Here is a 15,465-nt window from a genome sequence, read left to right as displayed (position 1 = left end):
TAAGATAAAGAAATACTGCAAGGGGCACCAATTTTTGGGCCAATAGGGTATCCAATGTCCAAGATTAAAGTGCTAAAGTGTGCATTTTCAGTTTATGTGAATTTTATGCTTGTTGTAATCAATGCTTATTCAAGTTATTTACCACCCTATTTGAGGAGGAAGGTTGGTTTCATGGTTCTATCGTTGGGATACCATCAATTATCTTGATTTGGTGGGCTTGAGGCCTGTGATTGCAAGCCAAAGAGCTTTGTGCTAGTGCTGATTTTTACTCCCAGCTGAGAAATTACAGCGATATATCTTCATATAGTGAGATGGAATCAAGCAGTGATGATGCCTCTCGTATGTAGGGGATCTCAGATATATCAACATACATCCAAGGTACTGTGTTGATAATATGTTTGCCATGGGGACACAACTAAGTGTACTAGTCACTGTGAGATATATGTAGATGAGTATGGTTGTTACTGTGGCTCTGAGACTATACTTTTGCATTAGTTTGGAATCAGTTTATGATCAATTGGGCACGAGTTTTTGCCTCAGATTTGAGATCAATTTCTGATGAATTTCAACTTAGTTTTTGATTAGTTTGAGAACCATTTATGGTCACTTTTGGGATCAGTTTATTGATTAGTTTTTGCGATTGGTTTGTGATCACATTTGCAATAGTTTGTGATTAGTTCTCAGATTAGCAAATGATATGTTTATGATTAGATTATGCTTAGTTTTCAATGGTTTACAGCTGGTTCCATGGATAGCAGTATGTTAGTAAATGCCATTGATAGTCTTAGCCATGGTTTGTGTTGAAAATATGCTTTACTGTGGTTTTGAAATCAGAATAGTTGAGAAACATGAGTTATGGATGTATCCAATGGGTTTCTAGCAACAGCTGTGGATTGTTTTTTAGATTTATGTCATGTTTATGCTGGCTGGAAATTTTCAGTAAGATTTGGGGCATGTAGCATGGTAAGACAACAGTGGCCAATATTGTGATTGTGATGCCTTTGGCACTACGCTTCTTCTTTGGCACTATGTAGTGTAATTGAGAACGACTACATGGTTTTCAAGGGGGAGGTTTGCCACGGGGACGTGAAATTTTGAGATGCTCTAATATTGTCGATTACATTTGATTAAGATATTAATCAAATGTGTAAGGTTGTTTAGCACATGTGATGCACATGGCAATTATTTCATAATAACTGGCCAGTTAGTGTTAGATTTAGGCCTAGACCAATTTATTTGCCTACTAATGCCAGTGGTGACATTAGAGGCTAGACATTAATTAATTAACGCAATCTAAGGGTCAATAACTGCTTAGGGATACTTGAAAGACGAATTGACCTAGCCAATTTCATTATTGACTGGTGAAATTAATTTTTGGAGCCCTAAAATAGTTATTAAATTAATTTTCAGATCTAATTTTTTAAAAATTAATTTAATAATTTGGATAATGCTGAAAAATGAGATTTGAAAGCTGTCACTTGGCAAAACTTGCCCATGCAAGTGAAAAAAACGTTTTTAGGGGTTGATATAAGTCTATTCTAACTTTCGTAAGAGAGGAGGAGGTTATTAGAGAGCAAGGAGATGTTGATGTAATTTGTAGCCACTATGGACCAGCTCTATAACAAGTGACATCAATTTGGAGCCCTCTAGGAGCAAGTGATAGTAGCCCAAGGTTCTTCTAGTGTAGATGACATATATAAGAGGGAGCAACAGTCTTTCTGGTGGTCCTAAGCTATAGGTGACAGCTTTCATGGCTCTTTAAGCATGGCAGCAGCAAATTTTCAGCATTTCTCGCAATGAAACTCTGAAATTTCTCTTTATAACATTTCTTCTCATCCCCCATCCATCTCTCAAGTTATCTTAGCATTTTTCAGCAATTCAAGTCATCAGAGAAAGAGATTTCAATCAATCTCTGATTTACAACAGAAACCAAGATTTTGACAGTCGTCTCGGGATGCGTGCTCAAAATTGAGAGCCCAGGACTTGAGTTCAAAAAGCCCGATTGCATGTATTTTTAAAAGGAACAAGAATGCAATAATAGATAAATGCAAAAGCTAAAAAGAATAAGAAAGATAATAACTCTTCCTAAAAAAATAGAGAAGGCAAATGTGGTGTCTAGGGTTGTCATTGAAGAGATAGAAGAAAATGAAGGTACTATAGATTTATTGCTTGTATCTTTAGATCCACATGTTATGACAATAGAAGACATGTATATGAGTAAAAAGGATGTGATAGATGCCTTGTTGTCTGCTTATGATAGTTTGTCACAATCATGGATGGTTGACAGTGGTGCTTCGTTTCATGTAACTCCGTCTTTGGAGTGTTTCTCTTCTGATGCAACAGGTCACCTTGGGAAAGTTTACATAGGGAATAACTATGCATGTGACATAGAGAAAGTTGACACTATACACTTGGATGTTGAAAACGGCCAAGAATTGATTCTTCATGATGTTAGGTGTGTACCTAGCCCAAGCGTCTTGGACACATGAGCCAAAAGGGTTTATAGGTACTTTTCCATGTGAATGCATTGAAAAGACAACTGAATTTAGCCTTCTTCATGAAGGATTTGGGTGCAGCTGAACACATTTTGAGCATGCATGTAACGAGAGATAGACAACACTATCTCTTATTTCTCTCACAAGAAAAATACACCAGTAAAGTACTTGATAGGTTTTCTATGGCTGATGCTAAGCCTCTTGATTTACTGTTACCACCGTACACTAAGCTTAGCAAAGTAGATTGCCTAAAAGATGATAAGGTAGCTAATACTATGAAGTTTCCTATGCTTGAACTTGTGGGTCACTCATGTATGCTATGGTTGCCACTAGATCTTATACTGCTCATGCAGTAGGAGTCGTGAGCAGGTTTATGTCAAACCCTGGCAAAGCACATTGGGAGGCAATGAAATGCAATCTTCCGATGCTTAACGGCATACAAAGATGTATATACTATGAAAAGGGTATATTAGATCTGTAGGGGTATTGTGATGCAGACATGGCAGGTGACTTGTATATTTGCAAATCTACTAGCAGGTACATTTTCACCTTGACCAGTGGGGCAGTTTCATAGTGCTTTAGATGGCAAAAGATAGTAGCACTCTCTACCAGTGAGGTTGAATATATTTCAGCCATTGATACTTCAAAAGAAGCTATCCGACTTAGCCGTTTAGTCAAGAATTTCAACTTGTCCACCAAAACACTTGTATGTGATAGCCGGTGCTATATGCGTGGCTAAGAATGACATGTTTGATGCATGTACCAAACATATTGATGTGCGGTACCACTTTATTAGACAGGTTTTAGATGATGGTCTAGTCACATTGACTAAGATCAAAACAAAGGATAATCATACATTTGTTTTTACTAAGAGCCTTGCAAATGATCAACATGAGCATTGCATTTAACTAGTGGGAGTTGGCTAGAGGTTCTCACTGGACCTTTAAGTGGGAGGTTGTTGGGTGTAAAGGCCCTTCATTACGCTTCTTGTGTATATGTTCATTTATACATGTGAATGCACCCTTACGGGTGTAATTGTATAGTATCCTAAGTCTAAATACATTCTTTTATTCTTTGCATGTACCACATTGGTACACACCCTACTCATGTTTCTACTCTCTTTGCATTCTCTAATGCTACACACATTGCACTCCTGTTGCACACATCCCCTTCATGGGAATAGGCTATGCTATTTAGAAGTTTAGCCATTATTTACTAGGGATTCCATTCACCTTCTTTGTAGGTCTTCAGTTATCATTGTATTGCCTAGTTGGTCAACATATGCAAATCAAGTGTATGTACTTCGGGGAAGAGTAGCATGAGTGGTACCAGTTGGTGCGCCGCTTGTTTGAGTTAGAATGCAGCTGTCGGTAACGGATTTGTGGATTCCAATAGGTCATACACAACTTAGAGAACTCGACTAAGGTGACGAGGCTGTTGGTTGTAGAGACGAGCTATTGGGTGATGCAACACATGAAATAGTGGGTGAGGAAGAGAGTAACCGAGCTTGAGGCTCAACAACGACTCAAGCAGTGGTGGTGGCAACTAAGAGCCAACTAGAAGATGAAAAGTACTTGTGGATAAGGGAGCGTTCACACTAGAACTTAGGAGGAACATGATAAAGTGTAACACTACCCTCTCTCTCTGCATGTGATATGCTACATGGGATGAACTACCCTCTATGGATGTGTCGAATGGAGTGCCTCCTTGACGCCTTTGACCTTTGGGATTTTGTCACAGTCCCTATACCCCAACCTACCATGGATCCCCATGATGGAGCGACCTTGGATTCAATAGCTTTATGAGATCCGTTAAATGCCAGAGTCTGCTCTTTTTCTCATTTTGAGTTGTACAAATTCTATGCTCATGCATCTTAGATGTATCTACACTACCGTAGAGATTTGGAAGAGATTGGTATCTCTCTATTGGATCTAGACATTTGGGCATCGATTATCTCAAGTTGAAGCTATGATAGCTTTCTTGTAGATTCCCTTATGATGCAAGATCACATCCATAGGATGGAGGAGCTTTGGGATGAGCTTGCATTCCTAACGAACATTTCTTCGAAGGATCTAGCTATGACACTTCTCTCACATCTTCCGTCATTGACATATGATGTGTTCTACACTAGTCTTCTCACTTCTCGTAGTCGAGAGCCTCACTTGGGAGGAGTTAGTTACCTTACCTTCTCCAAGAACGAAGGGTGGGTGTACAACGGAGTCTTCGTCTACCTCTACTTCGTCACCCACTATTATCATCGAGCTCATGTTTCTACACTTTCATTAGGTGGAGGAGCCTTTCGACTGTCTCACCTTCTGAGCCGCCTTGACTCATTGATAGTGGTGCCTCAAGTCTCATTGATAGTGGTGCCTCAAGTCATATGTCTCCTCGAGGTGATTTGTTGCAAGATTTCCATGCGCTTGAGGGTATCATCACAACTACTGGCGACATCTCTTTGGTGCCTATTAGTGGTGTTGGCACCTTGCCTCTATTGTCTAATTGTCCATCGAGCTCCGTTTTTGATGCCCTATATGTTTTGGACTTGGGCCTCTATCTACTCTTAGCTCATGGCCTTTTTAGACTTTGTATTCGCACTGTCTTCATCGGGTTGGCCATCTTTGTCGATTATTCTTCTATAAGAGCCACTCTTGTGATAGGTAGGCAAGAGATGGGGCTATCCATGCTCCATTTCCCTTCCATTGTCCAGGGTCCTCCGAGGCAGCTTTCTATTCCCAGTTGTGCTCCATTTATCCCATAGGTTCCCTCCCATCTCCCACTCTCGTGGTGGTTCCCTCATACCTTCCATCTCTTTTAGATGGGGGATTATATTGGTGATGCGACTATGGATTTCTCAACTCTTTGTGTTTTAGAGGGGCTTCCATGAGGAGTTTCTTTAGGGCTTCAAGTCTACTTTGGGCCTTTTCTTTATACGGCAATCTCTTTTCTTTGTCATCAAGCCACCATCCCCTACCGTTTGGCCCTTCATCCTTATTGTTTCTATGTAGCTTATGGTGCCTTGGATAGTTCCTTGCTATTGTTCCTTAGTTGAGTCATAGGCGTGACTCACCCATCCTCGAGTGGAGTTTTCAGGAGTGATCTCTTCAAGGCCTCAGCGTTTCCATTGCCCTTTGGTGGCTTCAAATGGAGTTTTATACGGAGAGGAAGTCTTGGTCCTTGGCTGGCTTTCTTCATCGACGAGAACTTCATTGGCATTGAGACTCTTCCTATCGCCCTCGGATCTGTATCTCCTTTGGCCTTTCGCCACATCCAAGATGAGGGGGTGTTAGCAGTTGTGTGTTAGGTGTGGTCATCTCTTGTTGCCTATGAGCCTCATGTGAGTCAAAGGAGGACATTAGGAGCTTTGACATTGTATTTGTCTGTCATTTTATGTGTATTCATTATCCACTTTCTTTATTCATAATTTGATCCTTCATGATTAACCAACCCTTCTCATTCTCTCATTCCTTTGCTACTGTTTGGCACCCACATTGTACGCGTAGACTTGCATGTTAGGGCTGATTGTTGCAGGCTTGTACCTTCAGCTATTGTAGTCACATTGTTCCTTATCTCACTTGCGTTCTCTTTGTTTCTTGCTTCTCTTCGTGTTCACTTTCCTTTTTGTTGCGTGCTCTCACACTTTTGAGAGTGATAACTAGTACTCATTCTTAGGTTGATTGTCTTTGAGCTCATCTTAAGGGACTTGGGGGTTGCGTAGAAATACATACCTTTGTTGCCGAAGGGGGGGTGCGGGGGCAACAAGTGTTTGCCTATCTTCAACCCTCAATTTGATTCCATTTCTTTTAAGTGCTTGTTGTTGTAATTTTTTGAATGATTGTTTTTTTGAGCTTTAAGGATTCGTTTTCCTCCATTTTCTTGAAATTTGGAGTCTCAAAAAGATAGGAGTATCGTAATTATGGAGCATACTACGTTGTTTGAGGTGTATACAGTTCGTGTGGTTCATGATCTCTTCTGGTTGTTGATGGTTATAGAGTTGCAAAAGGGTGTTAGAAGTTAATCATCTCCACATGTGAGTTGACCCAAAGGTTGTGTGCATTTGTTAAAAAATTGGCACAACAGTTTTTTCTTTCGCTTCTTAGGTAGGTGCTTGCATTGATAAGCTACAACTTTTCTAACATTTCTCTCTTAGCTCACTAAAATGTTTAAATATGTAAATTTGCCTAGTCTGAAGGTGGAGAAACCCACTGTTTTATCTTAACTTTCATGAGATTGTTGGCCTTGGTGTAGGTCATCTCCATTATGTTTTATAAAACTAGCGTCCAACCAATATCAAGACCACTTTTGTGAGTCCATTTAGGGTATAAAGTTTGAAAAATGGCAAATAGATTGATCTCTTGTTGTATGTATGAAATTAACAATTTGCTCACATTTTCCATGGAGGTCTCCATTGTGGCATTTGAGGTAAACTATCTTTGTTGCATGTGGGCATTTGCTTAAATAAATGTCTCTACTACTTAACATAAATGTTTGATTTGTTATGATGAATTTTAGTGATTGAGCAAGTATAGTACCTAGTTGAAGAAAAATGTCTTGAAATGCACTAACTTTCTATCCTCTTGCTTCTATAGAGATCAAACCAAGTGAGGTGTCAATAACTCTGTGAGTGGCAAGGATCTTGTGAGCCCTTCATACCCCAATCTTTGATGACACCCATGCTACTAATGGGGCAACCTTAAGTGCCCTTTCAAGAATGTAATTATAGCCTAACCTCATTTGTTGGGAAGGATTATAAGCTGGGGAGGAACTCCTCTTGCTTGGTGAAAGGGTTCAATTAAATTGAAGAAATAGTAGTATTTATTTCATGATTTTTTTTCTCTATTTGTGTCTCTCCATGGTTATTAAAGAAGATAATAAACTTATGTTTAGAGTTTGCTACATGGTTTACCTTTGCCAATTTTAAGAGTTTGATTCCCACAAGCTTTTGTAAACATTCTTTCTACACCAATGGAACTATATAGCGAAGCTCCAACGTGTAAATCCTTATTCGAATTGGAAGTGCTTAAATACTCATTTAAGTTTGGATGCCTTTGAAATTCTAGATCTCATGAAATTTGTATGGTTGAGGATCCTCAATGTTGGCTTGAATTGTTGTTTATCTAAATAAACTATATGTTTGATGTATTTGGTTTAACTTGATTTTAAGAGCTAATGAAATTTGAAAGCTTGTTTGTTGCAAACTAACCTTGTCCTTGTGATTCAATACTAGTCAAGACATTTGAGCTTGGAAGGTATTCGGAATGATAATTATGCACAATTGCAAATAAACATGTTTTTTTGGATTGCACTTTATATCACGTATCCTAAACTAGCTGATTATCTCTAAAATAGAGATAATTACAAGCATTTACAAACCTTTGGTCTTACTTCATAAGCGAGTCATAATGATTCAAAAGAATTGATCAAGTTTGAATATAAGTTGTAACTATTGTGACAACACCAGAATTACTTCAGGTTGCCCTCTTGCTAAAGATTATTGAAGCAATGTTATATTGACCATCAAAAAGTAATCTTTTGTGATTTGTGCTTTTTTAGACATACATTTGGAAAGTAGTAAGTCCTCTCTATTGAAATAAGTAATATTTGCAAAATGAGAATAAGGTATCCTTGAAGATTCCCATTTTTCCTTGGACGAAGTAGTAACTTTAAGGGGAGTAATAGTCATTTGAATCTCTAGGCAATGCATGTGTTGTCCAAATGAGGATGACATTATGAATGTATAATTTATAATGTTGGGTTGATCTTCAAGCGCTTGTACTAACTTGTTGACACATCTTTTTTGCATAACAACTATGTTGATGTTGATTCGAAACATTTTGTAGTGTCAAGGGGCTATGATGTAATGGATTTTGATTTTCAATGCTAACCTTGCTTACTTGAGATGTACTTTGGGCTATGGCATTCCAAGAATGCTGGCCCTTTACTCTAAATGAGTCCACTTGACAATTTTTCATCTCAAAAGAAAGGAGAGCATGTATGTTAATGATGTGGAATCTTCACATTAGCTTTTTGTTTGTGTTTGCTCTATCATAACAAGGTTTACATGTTTAGAGAAAACTTAGAAGCTAGTAGTGTTAGGGAACCATGCGTAAATAGGTCTCTTAATTTTTTAGTTTGCATGTTAGAAAATGGTGAGCACTAAAGTCCATAGACCTTGTAAGCTAGAAGTCAACCTCATGGCATTTGAGGGGGCTCATGTTTAGCCCTACAAAATCTAGCTCTTCTATGTTTTGAAAAAATAATATCCTAGCCATTTGAGTTTCTAGTTTTTTTAAAAAAAGTACTTAATTGCACTCCATTGTTTGTGTTGTACTTGACATAAGTGTTAAAAGATAAATGTTTAAAAAACTTCTAGAAGTTGAATTCAAGCTTCGTTACCAATTATATGAAAAGAAGTGAGCTATCAAAACTTTGCCAATGTCAAAATACCTCAGAAGTCCTTCATAGACCAATCTCATGGCACCCTTGGTTACTAATTAGAAGAGCTTATGTGGCCTTCGAAGAGTTAAAATGATAACCTAAGCTTGGGTTTGATGGGGAGGCTTACAAGTTGGGGAGAAACTCCTCTTGCTTAGTGAGAGTTAAATTATATTGAAGAAATGCTATCATTGTTTTCAAGGGTTTCTAAAAAAAATCTCTATCTCCACATAATTATTTGAAAAAGATGGTCAATTCATTCTATGAGTTTGTCACATGGTTTATCTTTGATGTTTTCATTAGATCCAAAGACACACTTTCAAACATGTAAAAGCACTAATCACCATATTTGAGAATATGGGAATTTTCCATAAGTTTGGGACACATGGTCAAATATTTGGATTTGTCATAACTTGAACACGATAACTCCAAATCAAGCACTCTATAGCTCAATAGATTCCATTTTTCAAGTGTTTTCCAATGATAGGTCACATCATATGGTTTTGAGAAACTTATGGACATATTATTCGAGTGCTACCTTTTTAGTATTCAAAAAATGAAAATTGGAAGATTCCCAAACTCGCTAATATTATGTTACTAGCAAGCCGTTTGTAAGAGTTTGATTCTCATAAGTTTTTTTGGACGTGTAAACCACCAATCAACTATATAATGAATCTCCAAGGATTTGAATGTGGCATCGAAGTAAAAATGCTTAATCACTCATAGAAGATTTGATGCCTTTGAATTTCTAGATTTGATGAAATTTGTATTCTTGAAGATTCTCAACTTATGATTTGAACTTTTGTTGTATCTAAAGGAAAAGTATGTATGATGTTGTACTTGGTAAATGCTATGTTTCCAAAGGCTAATGAAATTGGGAAACCTAACATGCTTGGAAACCAACCTTACTGGCCTTGTGATTCAATGCTACTTAAGACATTTGAGCTTACAAGGTATTTAGAAGGACCCTTATGTAATATTGAAAAGAAACAATATCTTCTATGATTAAACTTTATAGCAACTCTCTAAACTAGATATATTATTTTGTAAAATAGAGATAATCACAAACATTAGCAAACCTTTGATGTTAGTTGATAAGTGAGTCATATAATGATTCAAACCAATCAATCTAGCTGGACAAGCATCGTACTACAATAGTACAACTATTTGGATCCAAGCTATTAGTACTATGATGGCATGAGAGAGGGTTGCTTCAAGTTGCCTTGTTGGAGATATTGCATGAATCATATGAAAGCAACATTGTGTGATTTTATATGCAAATACTTGCAAAGTAAGAAGTCTTATGTATCGAAACAACAAAAACTAGCAAAATGAGAATATGTAGCCACAAAGATTCCCATTTTCCCTTCCATTAAACACGTAATAATCATTTAATATCTAGGAAATGGATATGTTGTCCAAGTGGGGATGACCTTGCCAACGAGTAGAGTGTAGGATTCTTGATTTATCTTCAATTTCTTGTTAACACACTTTTTTGCATGATAATTATACTAATTTTAAATATTTTATAGCATTAAGGGTGTATCATGTTATCAATTTTAGTTTGAGACACTAACCTTAACTTGATTAAGAGGCGCAGTTTTGGATATTGTATTCCAAGAATGTTAGCTCTCGACTCCAGGTCAATCCATTTTGACAAATTTTGTTTGAATTATCCTCCTCAAAAGAAACAAAGATTGTGTATGTCGATAATGAGGAATCTACACCTTAGTTTTTTACATGTGTTTGCTCTATTGTCAAGATTTACGATATGTTGAGAGGAATAGGGTAAACTATTACTGTTAAGAAAACACGAGAAAATAGATCTCTTAGTGTTTTAGTTTGCCTGTTAAAATGGAGAAGGAATCATGACAGTGGAAAATGTGAGCGTTGGTCCTTGAACCTTGTAGATTAAGTTGTACTCATTATGTTTGAGGGGGCTCTTATTTAGGCCTAAAAAATCTAACTTGTGTATTTTGGAAATATGATATCCTCATCACTAAACTTTTGCTTTATTCATTAAAACTTTAAGGTAATTGTTTAGAACCATTGTTTATAACATACTTGATGTGATATACCCGCCTTGATTCCTTGATGGATAATGTTTTAGTAGTCGCCCCTAGAGTTTACCTTCTAGTTGTTGCCATCCGTACTCTAACCAGAATGATTGGATTTTGTCCGACTGGTTAACCCTAGGTCTACCTCACAGTGGAAGCGTCCTGCCGTTGCTCACGGAGGACCGACCTGAAGGTTTCTAATTGATCTAACGGTCACCTATCAAAAACTAGCTCACATCCGAAGGTGTCCTTTGAGAGGCTTCTTGTCCGGAAGGCGCAACTGCCATTACCCTTGGTTCATGGTGTACAACACTTTTTTCCGGTAGTAGACTAAGGATTTATGAAATCCCTCGCATTGTTCTAGCATAGCTGCCGTACCTTTCCCCTAAGATAATTTAGAGTGCGGGTTTTGAGACCAAACCCTAGGTAAGTTAGCGAATCGGCCCTTCCTAGAGTTTCTTCCTAGCGTTTGTTTTTGGGGAAACCTCTCGGTTAATAGAGACCACCCTGCCATAGGATTGGATTCATTGAGAATCCATCCACCCACTTCTTTCTATGGAAGTTCTTATTATGTGAAACATATAAAAACAACTTCTTTAATTAAATTTTATTTATACAAAGTTGTTTATTTACGTAATTTACTCACAGACATACAACCAGAATAAAACAAATTCATTGATTATATTTCATAATGTGTGTTCTCTTGCCCATATAAGAGAAAATAAAAAAAATTACAATATCGCGTGCTGCCTCATTCAACGCATTTACACTTCACCAATATCAAATCCACCTATAGCTAGCGTTTATAGGTGTTCCAAGTAGAACTCGGGCCATACAGGGGACCAAGTAGTTTCTAGGTGCGAAAAAGGGATTTACTATAGCCAAAGCCCCCTTGGCACCCTATCCAACTCCTACTTAATACGATCCCTGTTGGGACACCTCTCGCCAACGGAGCCGGTCCATGCTTCCGCGACGGTAAAAAAAAACATCCCCTCTTGGTATGGGGATTCAACATCTATCCTTGGGGGAGGTATAGGGCTCCTCAATTTTTATATGTAAGGGGGGGATAGAAGAGAGGACGGTTGCTTTTTTTAATGTTTTTTGATGGCATTATCGATGACAAAGAGAGAATGGTTTCTTTTAGCGTTTTTTTAATGACATCAGGGAGGGGCTCCATTTCTACAGCACAAAGATAAAAATTGACAAACATATGGGCGAGGACACACTGCGCACATACTTGACAACGGGCTACAAAGTCTTCGTTTGTGGCGCTGTTGGATGCGCGCGAGAAGCTCCCACTAGCTTGTAGGAAAACCTTCTTGGGAGGTCACCCAACCCGGCAGTGTCATCACCCAAGTGCACTTAATTGCCAAGTGACTATCCACTAGGCTAGTTCTTTTTTTGTTGTTATATACTACAACATAGTTTTAATAAGCTAGTCTTGGGAGGGTCTCCCAAGTCTTTCTTCCAGGAACTGGCATATAATGCCTCATTAATTATCTTCATAATGAGAGTCAGTTTCATAATAAGACCTAGTATTTTTATTTTTATTTTAAAAATAAATGTGCGACATGAATCAATTTTTCTTTGGAATGTATACGCGCATTAGAATAAACTAAGTAATGGGGACATTACACTTGATAAAAGTGTACAAAGAAAAATGTTCAAAGAACTTCTTGGAGTAGAATTCAATCTTTATTTCCAAGAAAGTATTGTATTAATTTGGGAAATTTGCTAAGCTTTCATTCAATTCAAGTTTTATTTTGATGTTTGAGCCTTTAGAAGCCCCAATATTCAATGCACATAATTTCAAGTTGAGATGCAACAATGGATTAGGGTTTGACCAATATGATAGACCAAATATAATCATGAATGGGGAGGAAACATTTAAACGTTAAATATTAGAAGATTATAAGTGGATTGCAATAAAGTGACACTGTCAAAAGTAAAGTGAATCCCACCCCAACACAGTGACATTTTTTCCCAAAAGATGCATTTCAAAAAGCCTCTTAAAGCAAACAAGATGCCAACCCTTGTAGGAGCAATCCCAAGTTGTCGTGCAATTGGGGTCAAGGTGTGGTGGCTCCATTTTCGCTATGTTCATTGTGTTGCACCTTACACAATTCCTCCCTTCCTTTTAGCCTTTTTGCCTTGGGCCTTGGGGACTTGGGTTTCTTGGTTCATTTTCCAAGATGCTTTGCCCTCATTGCCATGTCAAGTACTTGGACCTTCTTCTTTGGCCTCTTCGTTGGATCTTTCTCGCTTGCCTTGAACTTAGAAAAACTGGTTGGTTCAACTTGTCTTTTCACACATGAGGTGCAGTCTTGGTGCATGGCACCTCTTTGGCTCTTTTTAGTTGATCGGGAGTTGAAGTTATTTTGGGGGTATGGACTTAGTCATCATAGTTAGACCAAATTCATGGCATCGAAAGTAGTTGAAGTACTTGGGGTGACGCCCATGTTTGGAGTGTTTGGCAAGTAAAGGATTCATAGGATCAGGATGGCATTGCCTTGCACTCCATGTGACATGAAAGCCAAGATCTCAATCTTTACCAACATTGAGTATGGTCCCAATGAGTTCCATAGTCCAAAGACGTTCACTTTAAGAGTGAGTTGGAGGATTCTCTAAGGCTCAACCATCAAGGTTCCCTTCTATAGCCCTAAGACACTAAGTTGCCTTGGTCGGATCAAGATGGCATTGCCTTGCACTCCATGTGCACGAAAGCCAATATCTCAATCTTTACCAACATTGAGTATGGTCCCAACAACTAGTTCCATAGTCCAAAGACCTTCACCTTAAGATTGAGTTGGAGGATTCTCCAAGGCTCAACCATCAAGGTTCCTAAGACACTAAGTTACCTTGGTCGGACCATATTGCGAGCACTCCCTCATACTCTCCCTTCTCTCAGGATTCATTCTTTGACTCAATCTATCCAAGCTCATAAGGATTCACCTCTTTGAGTTCAAAGGAGTAGCCAATGACTCCATTATTGAAGTGCACTTGGTTCCTACTTGATCTAATTTGGCTAGGATGGGTTGTGGCCTTGGATCAAAAGCATGTTTTGCTTTATCCTTAGCCACAAGCTTAGCTTAGGGGGTTTTAGAGACATCTTCACTCTCATCTCGCATCCTGGCTCTAGCGGTCTACCTCAGTTTCTTGGCATTTGGTTTTGTCTGCATCTTCTTCTTCTCCTGATTCTCTTTCTCTTCTTTCTCGATCGTTCCTTCTTTCTTTTCATCCTTCTTTGCGTAGATCTATCTTTTGCTCCTCTTCTTCCTTCATCCTCTTGCCTATGTCTAACTCATCTTCCAACTTCTTTTCTTTGGCCTTCATGCCTATATGTATCTTGATTTGGTCTTCTTGTTCTAACCTAACTTCTTCTTGCTTCTTAGCTTCTTCCTTAGGCTTTCTAGCTCTCCACACACTCTAAACTAGGTTGGCTCACTCCACCTCTTTCTACTCGTTCAGTCTTCTTCCAAACTTTTTTCTTGTTTTCTTTTACTTGTTTCTTCTCATATTGTTCTATCTCTTCTTTCTCACTTATCTTCTTCTTTAGCAAACTCTATATTTTCTTCTATCGCTTTTCTTCTCCTTTTTTGTCGCATCTTCTTCTGTCTTTTCTATAGCTCCATCTAATAAGCCTTTCCCTCATTTTCTATGATCTTCTTCTATCTCTTCCTATATTCTTATGATTGTCTCTTTGAACTCTCCCTCTAATCTCTCATCATTGAACTGCTTGGGGTTGGGTTGTTAGGGATGAGGTGTTCCAAGATTGGGGTCATCAAGCTCATGCTCTCCCTTCTCTTCTTTTTCAAGTTGTCGGGACCAAGGTGTTTCAAGATTAAGATCGATATCATCCTGTCCCTTCTCTTCTTCTTTACATACTTCTTCTTCTTCTAACTCTTCTCTCTTTTCTTCTTAATTACCTATATCCTCTTCTGAGCTTGTTGGGGTTTCACCCTTGCATAATGAAGGGTTGGCTCCATGTAGAGGACCCCGTTCCCAAGGCACTTTCACCCTTCCATTTTCATCTTCTAATTCTATCTCTTCATCTACTTCATCATCTTCCTCATCATCAAAGGTATTCCATGCCTCAAAGGAGGGTGCCACATGGCATCACCCTCAATCTCAACACGGAGAGTTGTTTGTTGACTCATGTAGTCACACGTCTCCTCTCCCTTCTCAAACTCTACCTCCTCTAATAGTGTTTCTTTTTCAAGTTGGGCTACAACCTGTGGGTGCAAGGGCTCATCCTTCTCACATGTCCACCTATCTTCAATTTCTTTATTATATCCTAACTTCTTCATGATCTCATCTATCTTTGAACTCACATTCATCCTCTATGCTTCTACTTTCACATGGTATTCTATCTTTTTTTCTTCTTATTGAAATCTTTTGGATTGCTATTCTTTTAGGTATCCTTTGAGATAGTATTCTTCTTTTGGGTGGTAGTCAATGGGGTAATCTTCAAGGTAGTAGTA

General features: G+C 38.3%; 1 protein-coding gene across 1 annotated transcript in view; it reads left to right on the top strand.

Moving 5' to 3' along the window:
• The window catches only part of LOC148010220 (F-box/kelch-repeat protein At5g43190-like), a 33,799-nt gene extending 26,481 nt beyond the window's left edge, over positions 1 to 7,318 (top strand). The window contains exon 2 of the mRNA XM_087672569.1: positions 7,082 to 7,318. The gene's annotated coding sequence lies outside the window, so the exon portion shown is untranslated. The remainder of the gene's footprint in view (positions 1 to 7,081) is intronic.
• The last annotated feature ends 8,147 nt before the right edge of the window (positions 7,319 to 15,465 follow it).

This window comes from Lygodium microphyllum, chromosome 30 (assembly GCF_053477565.2).
Source record: "Lygodium microphyllum isolate KBCC chromosome 30, Lygodium_microphyllum_v1.1.10, whole genome shotgun sequence".
Lineage (NCBI taxonomy): Eukaryota > Viridiplantae > Streptophyta > Polypodiopsida > Schizaeales > Lygodiaceae > Lygodium > Lygodium microphyllum.
This window is presented reverse-complemented; position numbering and strand designations above follow the sequence as displayed.